The 19,726-nt window shown below is 41.9% G+C and overlaps 1 protein-coding gene across 3 annotated transcripts in view; it reads left to right on the top strand.

The window, feature by feature from the left end:
- The window catches only part of ahi1 (Abelson helper integration site 1), a 249,179-nt gene that overhangs the window by 176,967 nt on the left and 52,486 nt on the right, over positions 1-19,726 (top strand). The gene's annotated exons all lie outside the window — the stretch shown is intronic.

The following is a 19,726-nucleotide window of genomic DNA, read 5'->3' as shown; positions in this document are numbered from 1 at the left end:
TATGAAACTAAAAAGTGGCAGAGAAACTCAGCAGACCTGGCAGCATCTTTGGAAGAAGAAACAGAGTTAATGTTTTGAATCCAGTATGACTCTTGCTGCTTTTATTGGAGCTTGTGTTTCTCAAAGTCTGAAAGGAAGAGACAAAGTGCATGTAAGAGTGACAAATGAGATGAAGAATGAAATGGCCCTGGGCACCAAGGATGTTTTGGGATCATATGAGATGGTTCTGATGGAGAGAGAGAGAGAAGTTGAGGGTGTACATGGTACTAAGTGTGGATCTCAGGATGAGTCAGGACAGCTATATGAGGAACATTGTTTGTCTTGGAGATGCACGTAATCTTGGGTAGGTTCGAAAATTGAAGAATGAAACTTTGGGTGTATGATAATCTACGTGGAATAAAGCAGAGCCAGACACGGTCAACTGAGGCAGGAGATGTGGCTATGAAAGCAAGCAAACACTTTATCAAACACTAAGAGGGGATAGAAAATGATGAAGATAAACAAACTGAAAGATGAAAATAGAAATTTTGTTAAAGAGAAGAGATGGCCTTTCACTGAAATATAAGCACGCAAAGCTGTAGATTTGATTCCAACAATAAAATAAATTACACAAAAGAAAAGAAGATAAAAGAAAAGACAAGATAATAAAGTGTGAGGCTGGATGAACACAGCAGGCCAAGCAGCATCTCAGGAGCACAAAAGCTGACGTTTTGGGCCTAGACCCTTCTTCAGAGAGGGGGATGGGGTGAACGTTCTGGAATAAATAGGGAGAGAGGGGGAGGTGGACTGAAGATGGAGAGAAAAGAAGATAGGTGGACAGGAGAGTATAGGTAGGGAGGGGATAGGTCAGCCCAGGGAAGACGGACAGGTCAAGGAGGTGGGATGAGGTTAGTAGGTAGGAAATAGAGGTGCGGCCTAGGGTGGGAGGAAGGGATGGGTGAGAGGAAGAACAGGTTAGGGAGGCAGAGACAGGCTGGGCTGGTTTTGGGATGCGGTGGAGGAAGGGGAGATTTTGAAGCTGGTGAAGTCCACGTTGATACCATTGGGCTGCAGGGTTCCCAAGCGGAATATGAGTTGCTGTTCCTGCAACCTTCGGGTGGCATCATTGTGGCATTGCAGGAGGCCCATGATGGACATGTCATCTAAAGAATGGGAGGGGGAGTTGAAATGGTTCACAACTGGGAGGTGCAGTTGTTTATTGTGAACTGAGCGGAGGTGTTCTGCAAAGCGGTCCCCAAGCCTCCGCTTGGTTTCCCCAATGTAGAGGAAGCCACACCGGGTATGATGGATACAGTATACCACATTGGCAGATGTGCAGGTGAACCTCTGCTTAATATGGAAAGTCATAGCCGAACTCGTCCTCACCCTCAACAACTTCTCTTTCGATCCCTCCGACATCCTACAGACAAAGGGGGTGGCCATGGGCACCCGCATGGGCCCCAGCTATGCCTGCCTCTTTGTAGGTTACATGGAACAGTCCCTCTTCCGCACCTACACAGGCCCCAAACCCCACCTCTTCCTCCGTTACATTGATGACTGTATCGGCGCCGCCTATTGCTCCCAAGAGGAGTTCAAACAGTTCATCCACTTCACCAACACCTTCCACCCCAACCTCAAGTTCACCTGGGCCATCTCCAACACACCCTCACCTTCCTGGACCTCTCAGTCTCCATCTCAGGCAACCAGCTTGTAACTGATATCCATTTCAAGCCCACCGAATCCCACAGCTACCTAGAATACACCTCCTCCCACCCACCCTCCTGCAAAAATTCCATCCCCTATTCCCAATTCCTCTGCCTCCGCCACAACTGCTCCCAGGATGAGGCATTCCACTCACACACATCCCAGATGTCCAAGTTCTTCAAGGACCGCAACCTTCCCCCAACAATGGTCGAGAACGCCCTTGGCTGCGTCTCCCGCATTTCCCGCAACACATCCCTCACACTCCGCCCCCGCCACAACCGCCCAAAGAGGATCCCTCTCATTCTCACACAACACCCCACCAACCTCCGGATACAACACATCATCCTCCGACACTTCCACTATCTACAATCCGACCCCACCACCCAAGACATTTTTCCATCCTCACCCTTGTCTGCTTTCCGGAGAGACCACTCTCTCCGTGACTCCCTTGTTCACTCCACACTGCCCTCCAACCCCACCACACCCAGCACCTTCCCCTGCAACCTCAGGAAGTGCTACACTTGCCCCCACACCTCCTCCCTCACCCCTATCCCAGGCCCCAAGATGACTTTCCATATTAAGCAGATGTTCACCTGCACATCTGCCAATGTGGTATACTGTATCCATCGTACCCGGTGTGGCTTCCTTTACATTGGGGAAACCAAGCGGAGGCTTGGGGACCGCTTTGCAGAACACCTCCGCTCGGTTCGCAGTAAACAACTGCACCTCCCAGTCGTGAACCATTTCAACTCCCCCTCCCATTCTTTAGATGACATGTCCATCATGGGCCTCCTGCAGTGCCACAATGATGCCACCCGAAGGTTGCAGGAACAGCAACTTATATTCCGCTTGGGAACCCTGCAGCCCAATGGTATCAATGTGGACTTCACAAGCTTCAAAATCTCCCCTTCCCCCACTGCATCCCAAAACCAGCCCAGTTCGTCCCCTCCCCCCACTGCACCACACAACCAGCCCAGCTCTTCCCCTCCCCCCACTGCATCCCAAAACCAGCCCAGCCTGTCTCTGCCTCCCTAACCTGTTCTTCCTCTCACTCATCCCTTCCTCCCACCTCAAGCCGCACCTCCATTTCCTACCTACTAACCTCATCCCACCTCCTTGACCTGTCCATCTTCTCTGGACTGACCTGTCCCCTCCCTACCTCCCCACCTATACCCTACTCTCCACGTATCTTCTTTTCTCTCCATCTTCGGTTCGCCTCCCGCTCTCTCCCTATTTATTCCAGAACCTTCACCCATCCCCCTCTCTGATGAGGGGTCTAGGCCCGAAACGTCAGCTTTTGTGCTCCTGAGATGCTGCTTGGCCTGCTATGTTCATCCAGCTTCACACTTTATTATCTTGGATTCTCCAGCATCTGCAGTTCCCATTATCACTAAAAGAAAAGCCAACTTATTTATACATAACAAGGTATAGAGCTGAAGGAACATAGCAGGTCAAGCAGCGTCAGAGGAGCAGGAAAGCTGATGTTTCGGGTCTGGACCCTTCAAGTTATTTACATATAAGCTGAGACTGAAGACTTTGAAACACACAAATTAAATCACGTTAATTTTACACCTGAGAGGAGTGTCTTTTCTGTCATATCTATAAATTTATCGTTACAGATGGATTAATTTCTGGCATTAAGAATCTGATAGTTTCTTCCTTGAATCTTCATACATTTGAGTTCAGACTTCAGCTTGGAATAACCCCTTCAGGGTTATAACCAAAGGCTCCTGGTTCAGAACTTTCAAACTAAACTCTTTATATTGAGGTAATCTATTTTGTGACAGGTCTAAAATATCTTCCTTCTTCAAGAGAAATTGTTTTACATAACCAACTTCATCAAGATGTCTGCAAAACCGAAAAGGCTTTCCAAACTGTATTTCTCCTAAGCCAAAAAGTTTTTAAAAAATCCTGATTCTACTAATGGAAGCCAATTGCACTTTTTATTCTGTTTACTTTTAAAACACACCCAATGTAAAGAAAACAACATTATTCTAGAGGATGTCTGTCTTTCATCCAGTATTTCAAAAAAAATCATTATGTCTACAAAAATGATTATAAGTTAATCATTAAACTCTTTTATTGTCATAAATCTACATGCCTATATTCAAACTCCGAACCCTGATATAAATTATATTAATCAAAATATATAAATTACTTACCTTACATGAGAGTGAAGAGGCAGATGAAGCAAAGCCAACTAAAGCCAAAACCTCACCTATTTCACCTAACCCTCTCACTGAGCAAGCTGCCAGCACACTTGTTCCAAGTCACAGTTGTACACAAGTTCACTATTCCAGGTGACTTCCTAAGGCAACATTTTAGGCAGAGAAGTAGCATAGTAGTAATATTACTGAACTAGTAACCCAAAGGCTAGGTATTGCTTTGGATACATGGTTTTAAACCCCACTACAGCCACTGGTGGAATGTGAATTATTTTAGTAAATCTGGAATATAAAGCTTGTCTCAAAAATAGTGATAATCATAATTGATTGTTATTAAAAGCTGTAGGAAAGTAATTTTTTGTTTTTTTTTCATGAGGTGCTACTAACACAGCCACATTTATTGCTTGCCCCTAATTGTCCTTGAGAAGGTGATGGTGAGCTGTCTTCTTGAATTGCTGCAGTCCACATGCTGTAGGTAGACCCACAATGCCATTGGGGAGGGAATTCCAGGATTTTGTCCCAGTGACAGTGAAAGAATTGTGATAGATTTCCAAGTGGCTTTGAAGGGACTTGAAGTGGTGTTGCACCTAGCATTTTCTGCCTGTCTTTCTCTAGTTGGAAGTGATTGTGGATTTGGAAAAGTGCTGTCTAAAGATCTTTGATGAATGTCTGCAGTGTACTTTAGAGATAAAACAAACCGCTGGTACTGAGTGTTAGTGGTAGAGGGAGTGGATGTGGCACCAGTCATTGTCCTGGATGGTGTAAAGTTTCATGAATCTTTTTGAAGCTGCATGCATCCAGGAAAATGGGGAGTACTCCATCTCACTTCTCACTTCTCATTGGTAAACTCCAGGATGTTTCAGTGATGGTGATGCCATTGAATTTAGGGCAGCACAGTGCCTCAGTGGTTAGCACTGTTGCCACACAGCACCAAGGACCTAGGTTCAATTCCACCCTTAGGCAACTGTCAGTGTGGAGACTGCACGTTCTCCCCCTGTCTGCATGGGTTTCCTCCGGGTGCTCTGGCTTCCTCCCACAGTCCAAAGATATGCAGGCTAAGTGGATTGACCATGCTAAATTGCCTGTAGCCTCCAGGGAGTGTGCAAGTTAGGTGGGTTCGACATGGGAAATGCAGGGGTAGGGTAATGGGTCTGGTGGGATGCTCTTTGGAGGGGCAGTGTCGACTTGTTGAGCCAAATGGCCTGTTTCCACTCTGTAGGCTATCTGTGATCTGTGAATGTCAAGGGGCAGTGGTTACATTGTCTCTTATTAGGGATGGTCATCGCCTGGTCATTTCTGTGGCAGAAATGTTACTATCCACTTTTTAGCACAAGCCCAAATATTGTGTAGGTCTTATTGCATTTGGACATGGACTGTTCAGTACCTGAGGAGTCGCAAATGGTGCTGAACGTTGTGCAATCATCAGCGAACATACCCACTTCTGATCTTATGATGGAGGGAAGGTTATTGATGAAGCAACTGAAGATGGTTGGGCCTAGGACACTACCCTAAGGAACTCCTGCAGAGATGTCCTGGAGCTGGAATGACTGACCTCCAACAAAGACAACCATCTTCCCATGTGCCAGGTATGACGCCAGCCCATTGGAGAGTTTTCCCCTGATTCCCATCGATTCCAGTTTTGTTTGAGCTCCTTGATGCCTCACTTGATTAAATGCAACCTTAATGTCAAGCACTGTCACTTCTGGAATTTAGCTCACTTGCCCACATTTGAACCAAGGCTGTAATAAGGGTAGTAGCTGACTGGCCCTGGCAGAACCTAAACTGGGCATCAGTGAGCAGGTTATTGCTGAGTAGTGCTGTTTGATAGCACTGTTAATGACACCTTCCATCACTTTATTAATGATCAAGAGTAGACTATTCAGGTGGTAACTGTCTAGGTTGGATTTGTCCTGCTTTTTGTGTACAGGATATACCCAGACAATTTTCCACATTGTTGACTAGCTGCCAGTGCTGTAAGTGTACTGCAACAGTTTGGCTAGGGGAGCAGCAGGGGTGAGCCTCCTCCTTCAGTTTGATTGTCCACCACCATTCAAAATGGGATGTGACAGATCTGCAGAGCTTAGATCTAACACATTGTTTGTGGGTTCACTTAGCTCTGACTATGAATTGATGATTTGACTGTTTACCACATAAGTAGTCCTATTTTGTAGCTTCAACAGGTAGAAACCCCATTGTTAGGTATGGCTGGTGCTGCTCCTGGCCTGCGCTCCTGCTCACTTCATTGAAGCTAGGTGACAATGGGAGAGTGCACTTGGAGAAACTCAGATCAATCAGTAGTTATCAGCATGGATTTGTTAGGACACAGCATCTCCACCATCCTTACCTGGTCTAAACAACATTTCATTTCAGACCCACAACAAGATGATTGACTCCTAACTGCCTACATAGTAAGATACTCAGTTGAAGGGCAATTTATCATTGGTAACGATAGCTGGCGCTGCCAGTAAAGCTAGCGTACCATGAATAAAAGGCTGTCAATCCAGTGTTTTGCCTTCTGTTCCTTACCTAATGTCAAAGTAATTTCTGACAACCACCTAGATGAAATTTTTTAGAAGATCTTTATTTATAAATTTGGTTTACTAATTATACTACAGGGAAGCACGGGGTCAATGGTTGGCACTGCTGCATCACTGCACCAGGGACCCAGGTTCAGTTCCAGCCTCAGGTGATTGTGCACATTCCACACAGACATTCTCCCATTGTCTGCAAGGGTTTTGTCTAGATGCTCCAGTTTCCTCCCACAGTCCAAAAATGTATAGGTTAGGTGGATTGGCCATGCTAAATTGCCCATAGTGTCTAGGGATGTGTAAGTCAGGTGGATTAGTCATGGGAAATTCAGGATTATGGGGATAGGGTAGGGAGATGTGTGTGAGTAGGATGCCTTTCAGAGGGTTGATGCGGACTCAATGGGCCAAATGGCCAGCTCCCAGTGTAGAGATTCTATGACCCTGTGATCACCTAGTTCTGCATAATATAATTCTTTAACCACAAGTTTAGCCTGAACTGCCAAACAAAGTTAAGCAATAACCTGATAAGTTTACAGAAACAGTGGGTTGAATTTCTCCAATTTTTGGCTTTGTTATTTTCATGGAGTTTCATAGAGTGTTTGCAGCCAGGGCCTACAGTGCTTTTTCTCAAATAACCTTCTGCTGTTCACCTCATTAACTATGCATCTGGGCTCCACAGAGCCCTTGTTCTTCCATCATGTGATAGGACAGCACCTCATCCTCCCAAAGCATTAACATTTCTGAGGAAGGGCCACCGGACCCGAAACGTTAACTCTGTTTTGTCCTCCACAGATGCTGAGCTTTTCCAGCAACTTTGTCTTTGTTCCTGATTTACAACATCCGCAGTTCTTTTGGTTTTCATTAACACTGCCTGCCCTATATGATTCCTACTGAATTAACGGGATACACCTTACCACCGTTTTCTCTAATTACACCAACTGTGATTGCACTTCCAAAAACTTTCATCTCAATCAGCCTTTCTTTTGTTGCACTGCAACAGAAAATATTGTGCCTTAACATGGCGAGAGTAAAGACAAGTGGTCAACATTTATGTGTTCACCTGTCTAAAGAATTGGAAGATCTTAACCATTCATGGAGAGCTGTGATCTCCATGTTGACTCAGTGAAGTAAACTTCGTTGTGTTGTGCTCCACTGGGCTTCCATTGTCCCCACGGTGAACATATTTGTAACATATTCATGCTTCTCCCCCTATTATGCAATTGATGGCCTCTTCTATCTTTTGGAACAAATGCTTTCCTATCTACTGTATGCCCCTCATAATCGTGAACACTTCTAGCAGGTCCTCCCTGAACTTCTGCTGCTCCAAATAACCCCAGTCTGTTAAATGTTTACTGACATCTCAGAGCCTCCAGCTCAGTCAACCTCCTAGTAAATCACCTCTGCATCCTCCCTAATGTAATCATAGCCTCCATATATTGTAGTGACAAGAACCGCGTGCATTTTCCATTTATGGGGCTAACCAGCAGTTTGGACAATTCTATCATAACCTCTTTCCTCTTGAAAATATCCCATATGGGTTTTTAACCGTGTTGTTATACCTGCCCAGCTACCTTAAAAAGAAGCCTTGCTAAAGTCCATGTAGACAACATCAAATCATTATCTTCATCAGTATTCCAGCTCACCTCCCTTAAAAAAAACAATCAAATTTGTCAAATAGGACCTTGCTAAAACAAATCCATGCTGACTACCTCTGATAAATATGAATCCCTCCAAGTGCAGATATATTCTGCCCCTCAGAATCCTTTCTGAAAACTTCTCCACCACTGATGTAGCCAGAAACTAAGAGGCAGCTACTCATGATGTCCAGATGACTATTGTCCCCCTGCCTGCCTCCATGTGAAAGTTAGTTTCATTCCTTCTAAGAAGCAAAACGTCTCAGTTTCAAAACACTGAATTTAATATTGGGTATTATTGGGTAGTGTAGCACCTTCTAAATAAGGTCTCGTACTACAAAGGTAATACTAAATATGAAATACTAAGCGAACATTGTTTTAAACGGGATCCCAATTTCCAAAAATGCAAACAGAAATAGGGCCTTCTCGTAGGCCACAATGCACAATGGAATGGAACCGTATTCTGTGAATGAAGGGTGGAGGCAGTCGCTGCCCGTGGAGCATGACATGAGTCATTATTGAGTAAAGGTGGCAGCATGTAGAGGCAAGCATTTACCTCCAGGGCCTCCACGTGATTCCAAATCCACAGCTATCTAATTGTTTTTTCCCTTTCTTATTCATTTGCAGGATGTGGGTGTCACTGGCTAGGCCAGCATTTATTGTTTCGCCCTATTGCCTAGAGAAAAGTTAAGAGTCAACTACACTATTGTGGGTCTTTAGTCACATGTATGCCAAACCTGGTAAAGATGGCAAATTTCATTCCTCAAAGAACATACATAAACCTGAGATAGCAGGGTGTAGAGCTGGATGAACACAGCAGGCCAAGTAACATCAGAGGAGCAGGAAAGCTGACATTTCGTGTCCAGACCCTTCAGAATGAAGAAACCGTTCCTGCCCCATTGATGCTGCTTGGCCTGCTGTGTTCGTCCAGCTCTACACCTTGTTATCTCAGATTCTCCAGCATCTGCAGTTCCTACTATCTCTACTTAAACCTGATGAGTTTTTATAACAATTGTCGATGATTAATTGGTCTACATTAGGTTGGCTTTGTATTTGGATCTCATTGAATTCAAATTTCACCATTTGCCTCAGTGGGATTTGAACCCATGTCCCCAGAACATTACCACTACACTAGCTCCTTCCCTGAACTTGTCTTCTGAAATTGCTGACTAAGCCAGTTAATTATGTATTGAACAGCTATAAAATCAGATAGAAGGAGTGCAACTAGACAACCACGCAGTATTGACTAAGGCACCAGAAACAACAGTAACACACAGACTGTTAACCCTACAAGATGGCTGTTGCTAATGTCAGAGGGCTGTAGCCAAAATTGGAAGAATAGTTCCTTAGAGTAGCCAAACAACAGTCTGATGCAGTCATCTTAATGAATCATACCTTACAGACAATTTCCCAGATACCACCCACCATCTCTGTGTATGAGCAGGATTGACCACAAGATGTGTGACTAAAATGGCATACATTCAGGAAGGGTTTACCTGGGAGTGCTTAACTCTGGACCTCATGAAGTCTCATTGCATCAGGTCATATCTTGGTAAAGAAATCCCTTGCTTATTATCAGCAACCACACTGTTTCCCCCTTCACCTCCCCATTCTCTCCCAAGCTAATGAATCCATTGCCCTCAATGTTGAACACTGCTTAGAGAATGCACTGAGGCTGTCAAGGACACAGAAGGGCAAAGCCCACTCGAGGCCTGGAACTTTAATGTTTATCATCAAACGTAGCTCAGTAGCGCGACAATTGATCAAGCTGATCAAATCCCAGAGCTTGTGGCTGCTATGTTAGACTCGTAGAAAGCAATTGCTGAGCGAACCAACAACACGGCAAACACACTTGAGCATATCCTCTTCACAATACCAGCAACACATGAAATGGTCCCCATAGTGGTCACATTGATGACCTTGCTGGGACCTGTTTGGTGTGTAAACATTGGGCTGTTACACAGATTTGTTTAGGACTACTCCTAGTAGTCGTAGAGTCTGCTCAGGATTGCGGTCCAGTTGCCTATGACCGTATCGGTAGGAGTGACCACCGCTCAGTCATTGATGAGATGAAGCCCTGCCTTCATTTTGAAGGTGCCCATAATAGTCTTGTATGACTCTATTATGTGCCAAATGGGTAGATTTCAGATAGATCTTGCAATATATAGCACAATGAGCTAAAAACAACAGCAGACTTGTATTTAACCACAGTCTGTAATCCTATAGCCAGATGTATCCCACACTCTGCTGATTGGAGTCATACCTGTCATAAAAGAAGATGGTTGTTGTTGAAGGAGGTCAGTCACCAAAGCTACAGGACGTCATTGCAGGAATTTCTGGGGCAGTGTCCTAGGTCCAACCATCCGAGTTTCTCCCATTTCTCCTCATCTTTAGGTTAAGCAACAATCAGATTAACTTTGTCCTTAGAGCATTATCCGAAAAAGAGGTCAAATTTTCCTCATTCCCTGTTTGATTCCAGTAAATTACCTCTGCACAGCTGTCTGTAAATGTGGTACCCAGAGATCAGCACAGTACTTGAGCTCAGGCCAAACCTGTAACTTCTGTTAAATTTTGGAAAAATATTATTGATTTTTGGCTTCCAAGCCTGTATTGACAGAGAATCTTATATGCTTTTAAAACAGCTTGTCATCTTGTTGATTAAGAAACCATGTGCTGAGAGGAGCTGTTCTCAAACTTTTTATGGAAATCTAATAAAAACTTTTCCAGCAGGACAAATGACTGATGCTGACACATTTTGTAAAATTACATTTCACTCCAAATGGTCACACCATGCAATACAAATTTCAACTGACTGTCACAAGTCTAGGCAAAAATATACTTTCTAATACCAGGCTATAAAAATGCAAAGAAGGATTCTAAAAAGTACATTTGGCATGATAGTTTGAATTGTTTAGAAAATTTTCTAATTGTTTTTATATCCTCAGACATTAGAAATTTCAATTATTGTAGAAATAGTGGTGGTTAAAAAGAAGTTTAGATATAAGTTTGAGTATTTTGTGGGGAATGTCAAGACCTGGGATCCATATAGTTTTGCAAGAGTTGTTATAAATGTAGGCATGTAGATTTATAATTGGCAAAGATTGACACGAATTGTCACAAAATAGAGGTCACATGCAGAGGATTTTATAAAACAATATCCAAGACATATATTAATTATTCAACGTTGTATAATATTTCAAAGATACACTATAAAAAACTTGTAAATAAATTATTGAGATTGCTGCTTGACTATATTATAAAATGTGTTGTATATCAGAAACCACCTTTTACTGGTGCTGAGAAAAAGACCATTGAATCTAGGATGACATGGTAAATGCAATCTGCTTCAATTAAGTTGATTTGCAGCTGCAAGTATCTAATATTGCATGCATTCCTAAACAACTTTTTTTTGCATTCTAATTTTAATTCTAAAAGAAAGCAGCTTAGGAAGAAGTTGCATAATTAGCAATTAATGCACATGAGTCAGCCTTATTAAAACTAAACTTCTATTATTGTAATTATGAATCATGCTTTGTGATATAATGTCAACACGTGTTTCACAATGACATTAGTTACATTTTTGTGAAATTGTTTATAGCTGTAATGTTAGTATTCACCGTTCAAAATTTTCTCAGATATTTTTGTTATGAAAGATGGGAACAATGGAATACTTCGTATCATTTGTGTTATGGATAAATTCCCAAAAACTCCCTTAAATTTGGCTACTTATTGTGTAACCTCACATGCAATCAAATACTGAAGCAATTATTAAACTTTATTGCATACAGAAACCAAATAAGACCCCTCAAGCAAGCAAGTTCAACACCACAACCTGACTTGGCTAGTACCCAATTAATGGTGAAATTTAGCTACAATTCCAGCCAACAGTGTCTGTCTCTCAATGTCCAGAGTTGAATCCTTTAGCAGCGTTGTTCTCTGGAATTCTGATACTGAAGAATCCTGGAGTTGAATTCTGAAAGTATTTTCTGCCCTTCAAGTTTATTGTATGACATTGTGGGTGATGCTTTAGATTCTTTCACCCACAATATTGCAAGTCTGCAACTTGCCTTCTTATCCTAAGTAGCTTCCCTGTTCCTCGTCAAATTTGGCTTTGACTGTCTGTTTGAAGACACAAGTTTCCTACTACTGACTCTTTAAATTCTTCTGCAGGGCTATCATTTGTCCTTGTGGTATATGGCAGCCAGTTATCAGGCAGTTATTAAAACAGGGATAAAAGGTGCAGAGCAGGATGAACACAGCAGGTCAAGCAGCATCAGAGGAGCAGGAAGGCTGACGTTTCAGGCCTAGAGCCTTCTTCAAAAATATTTAAACTGTTTTTTCACTCCTCCTTTACCCAGACATGGCTAACTGCTTTCAATTTCTGCATAACAATTTGTCTTTGCCCCTTAACAGTTTATTCCGGACAGAGTTATTGCTGATTATTTCAATTCATGAACAGTTATTGGCATCTGTGATGTTCTTGATATCGACAATGTTCAATCTCAAACTTTCCAGTTCAGATTCTTAATCTGGTGCCTTTTGAACAAAGTGGGCACACTTCCAGGAGCGTAGAAGCCTGATTGCTATAATATTGTATAAAAAGCTTTAGAGGCAGTGAAAATGCCAGTTTCCCAGATGTCAGGACACTTTCTTTAAATATGAACAATATTAATTTAGCTAGGTATGAATGTTATGAATTATTTATGTGTTATTTTGTATAAACAATTATTTGCATGGTTTTATGCACCCATTTGTTCTCCTATTTATTGCCAGCTATTGAAGCTAAATGATTTTGGTGAGAAGTTCTAGTTTGTAATTTGTTTGGCTTTTAGAGCAGTGAAGATACAATTATCACATTAAACTTCCAGTCAATTGGGTCGGTGGGATTTGTGACCTGTTGTCAGAATACATTTACTTCTGCTGTGGTTTATCATACAAATAATGAAAAAAGTCTGCACAAGACCATCCTAATTCCTGTAGACAATAATGTCTACTTGAATCATTTTGTTTATAGTTATAAAGGGTATTTGTTACCACTCAACTTCTCCAATAATTAGTAGTTACATGTTTTTGAGGATTTTGAAGACAGGATTTGTTGTTCAAGCAGCACAGAACAACATGTGTAAGTGTAGAAAGTGTTATGACTTAACTGCGAAGATAGCGCAGAAAATTATGTCCCGCTATTCTGTGAGCTTGTATTTACATCTGGATCCTGCAAGCAGAATGCAGTGTTCAGACATGTGTAAATATGGTGAATTGCTGTTTCATGGGGGATGGTATATTGGAGTGACTTTAACGCAGATGGCTAATGCAGGAGAGCAAGTGTATTGCCAGCCTTCGATCTGAGAATAAGAACCTGGGCTATTTCATCACTTGCTAGCAGAAGCTGTTTTTATGCCTTTACATTATTTGCTTCTGGCTTCTCTCTTTGATTTAGCTTTTCCAACTTCCATATTCCAGTCTTTGGAAAGGTCGACAATTTTTTTAAAAACCTTTTTGAACATGATAGATACCCCCATGTGCCACATATCTTTAAATTCTCCATGTGTCTTTGAGGGTTGATTCAATGAATAATCTATCCCTTAGGAGATATTGTGGCACAGTGATAGCATCCCTACCTATGAGCCAGGAAACCCTGGTTCAATTCCCACCTATTCCAGAGATGTATAATAAAATCTCTGAATGGGTTGATTAGAAAATAGCTATTTTCTGTATCCCTTAGGACCGTGTCTTCTGTCTTATGATTATATAGTTTATTACTGGTACTGATTTGCTCTTGAAAGGCTATCATAGTGCTCAGAATAAAAGGAGCCACAATGTGTTTTGTGGCTATGCACATTCCTTATTTAAGAGAGTACCAAAAATATAGTATTGAAATATGTATACTTCATCAATGGTTACAGCTCGCATTTATATAACAACTTAAGCACCATCAAAAGTGTCGATCTGCTTCACAAAACGAATCAGCCACAAATATTAGAGGCATTAGGGGAACTTGCATAAAGCATGTTTGAAAATATAACATGTTTGAGATTTTTAAAAGTAGAGTTTTAAAGTAGATTTTTAAAAGAGAACAATCATTTGAGTTAGTGCCTTGATTAATGGGGTACTCGATGAAATTCAGCAAAATGGAATACTGACATCTGTGGTTTAGACTGGCTCAAACTAAATGTTTCAGCTACCAGGACAAGGAAGGAGCAGTGGAATAAATGATGGGTAGAGCTGAAAATTGACAGTTTTTGGTAATGAACGGAACACAGAACTCTCCTATCTGGTGCAGCTCAAACCAGCAGATGGGTCTGAATGCACTGGGGCAAGAACCTGAGAGTTTTTAATGGGGACTGAACAGACTTTAAGCTAAAAGTAGCTGGAAAAGATTCTGGTGCATTTACTCATTTGCAAAGTGTATTAACATGGTTGTAAAGCTGACTTGGTAGTTCAAAGTTCACCAAGCAAAATCAGAAATCAACAATAGAAATTCAAGGATACTCTGCAGAATCAACTATTTTCTATCTAAAAATCGAAAGAACTGCAGATGCTGCAAAGCAGGAACAGCAACAAAGTTGCTGGAAACGCTCAGCACATCTGGCAACATCAGTTAAGAAAAAATCAGGGATAATGTTTCAGTGACATTCCCTCAGAGCACTATTTCTGAGGAAGGGTCACCAAACCCGAAAAGTTAACTCTGATTTTTTTTCTTCACAGACACTGCCAGACCTGCTGAGCTTTTCCAGCAACTTTGTTGTTGTAACTACTTTCTATCAATGTTATTGGATTTTTGTTGTTTCTAGAGTGTCTGCTTTACAGCAGCATGTCACCATTTGCCTTAAAGTGAACTGTTTGTGGGTTTAAAACTGCTTTGTCCTTAAGGTTTTGTGTTACGTGACATTTGGAAGTGAATCTGAAAAGCCTTTTTTTGTGGGTTTCTGTTTTGTTTTGAGTTGAGACTCCATTTTTGCCAGTTTATTACCTTCTTTATGTTTCAAGCAGATTTCTCTGAATCATATTTGTCCTTGTTGCAAAGAATCTTTATGAAGCAGATCAGTTTTACTCAAAATGAAAGTATACTCAGCAATAAGTATATCCTAACAAGGCAAACAAAATAAATTGTACTGCAAATGCAAATGATGCAGTAACTCTATTATGGTTAGATTTCCAGTGCACCAACTGAATTGGGGACTGGATCAAAATGTTTTCTGTGTTAAGAACATGTGTATTTCAGCAGGAAATTATTTTATAAAAGTATGTGCATTATCTATCATGTTTCCGTGAACTGCAATCACAATGGGAACAGGAAATAAGAACTATTCTATCTATTCATCTCAGTAAACATCCCTACTACATGCACATGAAAGCTTGTTTTCCTCCTATATTTGTTTTGTCATAGTTAAGTAATCTTGTGCTGGGATTCTTAGTTGTTGTTAGTCTATAATTTCCAGGCAGTTTGATCAAAAGATAATTAATCATTTCAGCCTGAAAGTGACAATTCAAGGGAGGCTGAATTGAGCTTTACAGGCAATAGTTGCAGTGAGCTGTACTTTTAGAGTATTAAGATGAGCTACTTTGCCCCCCTCTAGAAACTTGAAAAAAAATTTGAAGTTTTCTGCCAGATAAAGTATGATCAAGTGTCATACGCGTAGTAATTTAAAATAAATGCGTTTTTATGAATATAACAAGGGTTTTTTTTAAACTAAATACTTTTAGTCACAGATAGATGACAGATTTTGAAACTGAAGCACTGCTAAGGTGCAAGCAATGACTGGCCATTTTCTATAGACTGAATTGTTTTGCATTGCAAATTTCTGAATGCACATGAAGAAATGTAAAATGATAGCAATTCAATCATGAGTACAGTTCGTCAGTCTGTGGTTCTGTTTGTTGCGAGACAGTACATGTCAGAACACTGTAGTTATGAAAATCAAACTAAATAATGATGCACAGAAGGTTCGAAGTGTATCATATTGATAAAATATTTGTGAGATTAGTTCAGCCATGTAATGAAGCTATAGCTCGGAATAGATAAGGGATGCTGAAATTCTCAACATCATTTTTATGGATTTGTGGAAACCAAAGTTAGAACCTTTCTTTTCAAATATTTTGCTTGTAAAGTTTATTGCATGAAAACATGGCTGTATAATCTCATGATGGGAGTTTCAGGGCTACCCATTGCTCAAACTCTCCACCCATGATTGAAATAAGTTTTCTTGGGATGTTAATCAATAGGTTGTATACATTTTGACATCCTCATTATTTGAGTTAAAAAGACATGTTTAAGCTTTAATTCTGTGCAGAACTATATTTATGATTCTTGTATATCTACAAGAAATATAGAATATAGTGTGAGAATAAACAGCACTTTTAAGTATTTTTTAGACCAGAATCAAGAGATGAGTTACTAGTACATTGTCCACCATAATTTTGGTAGAAGGACGGTTTTACTATGGATCCTACTGAAGTTAGTGAACAGATGAGAAAATTCTAGTGGAAAGATAAGGTACTTTTGATTATGAGCACGAGTCTACCTCTACCAGTCAAGCCAACTAAATACAGCAGTCCAGAAAAACTATGCAAACTGAACTGCATGGAGTGGCCAAACATTGTTACAGGATTGGTAATCCATCTGACAGCAAATATTGCCACATTTTCTTGAATGTGTCACAGGTTCATAATTTTAAAAGGGGAATAAAAATAAAAATGGTTAAGGCAGACATTCCAATCAAACTGTTTAACGGAATCAATTAGATTAATCCTTATTTAAAATTAGTTTTCTGAAATTTTCTTGTATGTAGCAGCGGCAGCTGTTATGGCATATCAGCAAAGTGATAGAAGGCATTGGTGATATTGCTATCAAGTAGGACTTGTAAAGAAATAACCTTCTCGCTGACACTCAAAAGAGTTAACATCTGGAGGTGAGATGAGAATGGCTGCCCTTTGCATTAGAACTGTATTTCTTTGAGTATGATGTTGAGGAGTCCTCACAAAACTGTAGTCAATAGAATTCAGGAGGGTGGGTTGGAGGGCTCTTCAGTGGCTGGAGTTATACCTGGCACAAAGTAAGATGGTAGATGTTGTTAGGAATCAGTCATCTTGAGCTTCTGATCATCACTGCAGGAGCTCCTTAGGGTAGTGCCCTAGGCTCTGTGACCTTAAGCTGCTTCATCAGTGACCTTTCCTCGTGAATCAAAGTGAGAATGTTAACTGATGATTGCACAATGTTCAGCACCACTCACAATTCCTGAGATTTCAATTGTATCCCTATGCATCAAAACCTAGAAGACATCCAGAATCGGCCTGACAAGTGGCAAGCAATATTGTCACCACACAGGTGCCAGGCAATTACCATCTCCAACAAGGGAGAATCTGATCATCTAACACTTGACATTCAATGATATTACCCTCACTGAATTCCCACTGTAAGATTCATAGAGGTTCCAATTCACCAGAAATTGTACCAGACTGGCTAAATAAATACAAGAGCAGGTGAGAGACATTGTGAAGAAGTGTCACTGGACCTGAAACGTTAACTCTGCTTTCTCTCTACAGACACTGCCAGATCCACTGTGTTTTTCTAGCAACTCCTGTAGTAACATGCCTTGTTTTTTGAGCCACTACAAATTAGTATATGATGCAAGCCAGATTTTAAAATACCAAAATGAATGAATAGGCTTCAAACTCCAAAATAACTCCCATCAACCTGTTTACTTCGATAATTTCAACCACTTAATAATTTCAACAACTCCGTCTCTGTTTACTGGATAATCAACTCAGCATTTGATGCTAAATTAGCAATAAGTGTAAATCATACTTACAATCTGCATAAATCTTCACACTTGTGAGAAAGAGATGCTCTATGATCGTTAATCATAACATGTTGCTGGCTGGTTTGCAGTGCTGTACAATTAACTTAGTGAAAATGTCTGTTCACTTTAAGGAAGAATGATTCTAGGAAAGGGATTAATCAACTTTGGTTAACCAGGGAAGTTAAGGATAGTGTCCAATTAAAAGAAAGATAACATATGATATGGCAAATATTAGTGGGAAGACAAAGGTTTAGGAAAACTTTAAAAACCACCAAAAGTCAACTTTAAAAAAGGAGAAATAAACTTTGAGGATAATTGGCGCCGCTTCTTGCTCCCCAGAGGAGCTTGAACAGTTCATCCACTTCACCAACACCTTCCACCCCAACCTCAAGGTCACCTGGGTCATCTCCAACACATCCCTCACCTTCCTGGACCTCAGTCTCCATCGCAGGTAACCAGCTAGAAACTGATGTCCATTTCAAGCCCACCGACTCCCACAGCTACCTAGAATACACCTCCTCCCACCCACCCTCCTGCAAACATTCCATCCCCTATTCCCAATTCCTCCACCTCCACCGCATCTGCTCCCAGGATGAGGCATTCCACTCCCGCACATCCCAGATGTCAACGTTCTTCAAGGACTGCAACTTTCCCCCCGCAGTGGTCGACAACGCCCTTGACCGCGTCTCCTGCATTTTCTGCAACACATCCCTCACACCCCGCCCCCGCCACAACCGCCCAAAGAGGATCCCCCTCGTTCTCACATATCACCCCACCAACCTCCGGATACAACGCATCATCCTCCGGCACTTCAGCCATCTACAATCCGACCCCACCACCCAAGACATTTTTCCATCCCCACCCTTGTCTGCCTTCCGGAGAGACCACTCTCTCCGTGACTCCCTTGTCCGCTCCACACTCCCCTCCAACCCCACCACACCCGGCACTTTCCCCTGCAACCACAGGAAGTGCTACACTTGCCACCAAACCTCCTCCCTCACCCCCATCCCTCGCCCCAAGATGACTTTCCATATTAAGCAGATGTTCACCTGCACATCTGCCAATGTGGTATACTGTATCCATCGTACCCGGTGTGGCTTTCTCTACATTGGGGAAACCAAGCAGAGGCTTGGGGACTGCTTTGCAGAACACGTCCGCTCGGTTCGCAATATACAACTGCACCTCCCAGTCGTGAACCATTTTAACTCCCCCTCCCATTCCTCAGACGACATGTCCATCATGGGCCTCCTGCAGTGCCACAATGATGCCACCCGAAGGTTGCAAGAACAGCAACTCATATTCCGCTTGGGAACCCTGCAGCCCAATGGTATCAATGTGGACTTCACCAGCTTCAAAATCTCCCCTTTCCCCACTGCATCCCAAAACCAGCCCAGCTCGTCTCCTCCCCCCACTGCATCCCAAAACCAGCCCAGCCTATTCCCGCCTCCCTAACCTGTTCTTCCTCTCTCCCATCCCTTCCTCCCACCTCAAGCCACACCTCCATTTCCTACCTACTAACCTCATCCCACCTCCTTGACCTGTCCGTCTTCCCTGGACTGACCTATCCCCTCCCTACCTCCCCACCTATACCCTCCTCTCCACCTATCTTCTTTTCTCTCCATCTTCGGTCCACATCCCCCTCTCTCCCTATTTATTCCAGAACCCTCTCCCCATCCTCCTCTCTGAAGAGAAGCTGTGCAGTTTCCTTTCAGTAACTTGTGAATTTGTTGTTAAAGGCTTGTAAAACTAACATATTGTCTTTTATCCTTCTTTTGATTCAATTTTTTCTTTTATTTCTCTAATTCTCTTTGCGTACCGAATCAACCTCCATTTCACCATATTTCCTCCACAGCCATCCTGTTTCGTTTTTAATCCTTAATCTTTATGGATGATGTGCTGTTGGTCCCATGTTTCAC

Source organism: Stegostoma tigrinum, chromosome 4 (assembly GCF_030684315.1).
Source record: "Stegostoma tigrinum isolate sSteTig4 chromosome 4, sSteTig4.hap1, whole genome shotgun sequence".
Taxonomy (NCBI): Eukaryota; Metazoa; Chordata; class Chondrichthyes; order Orectolobiformes; family Stegostomatidae; genus Stegostoma; species Stegostoma tigrinum.
Note: the sequence above shows the minus strand (reverse complement) of the source record. Positions and strands in the feature narration are given on the sequence as shown.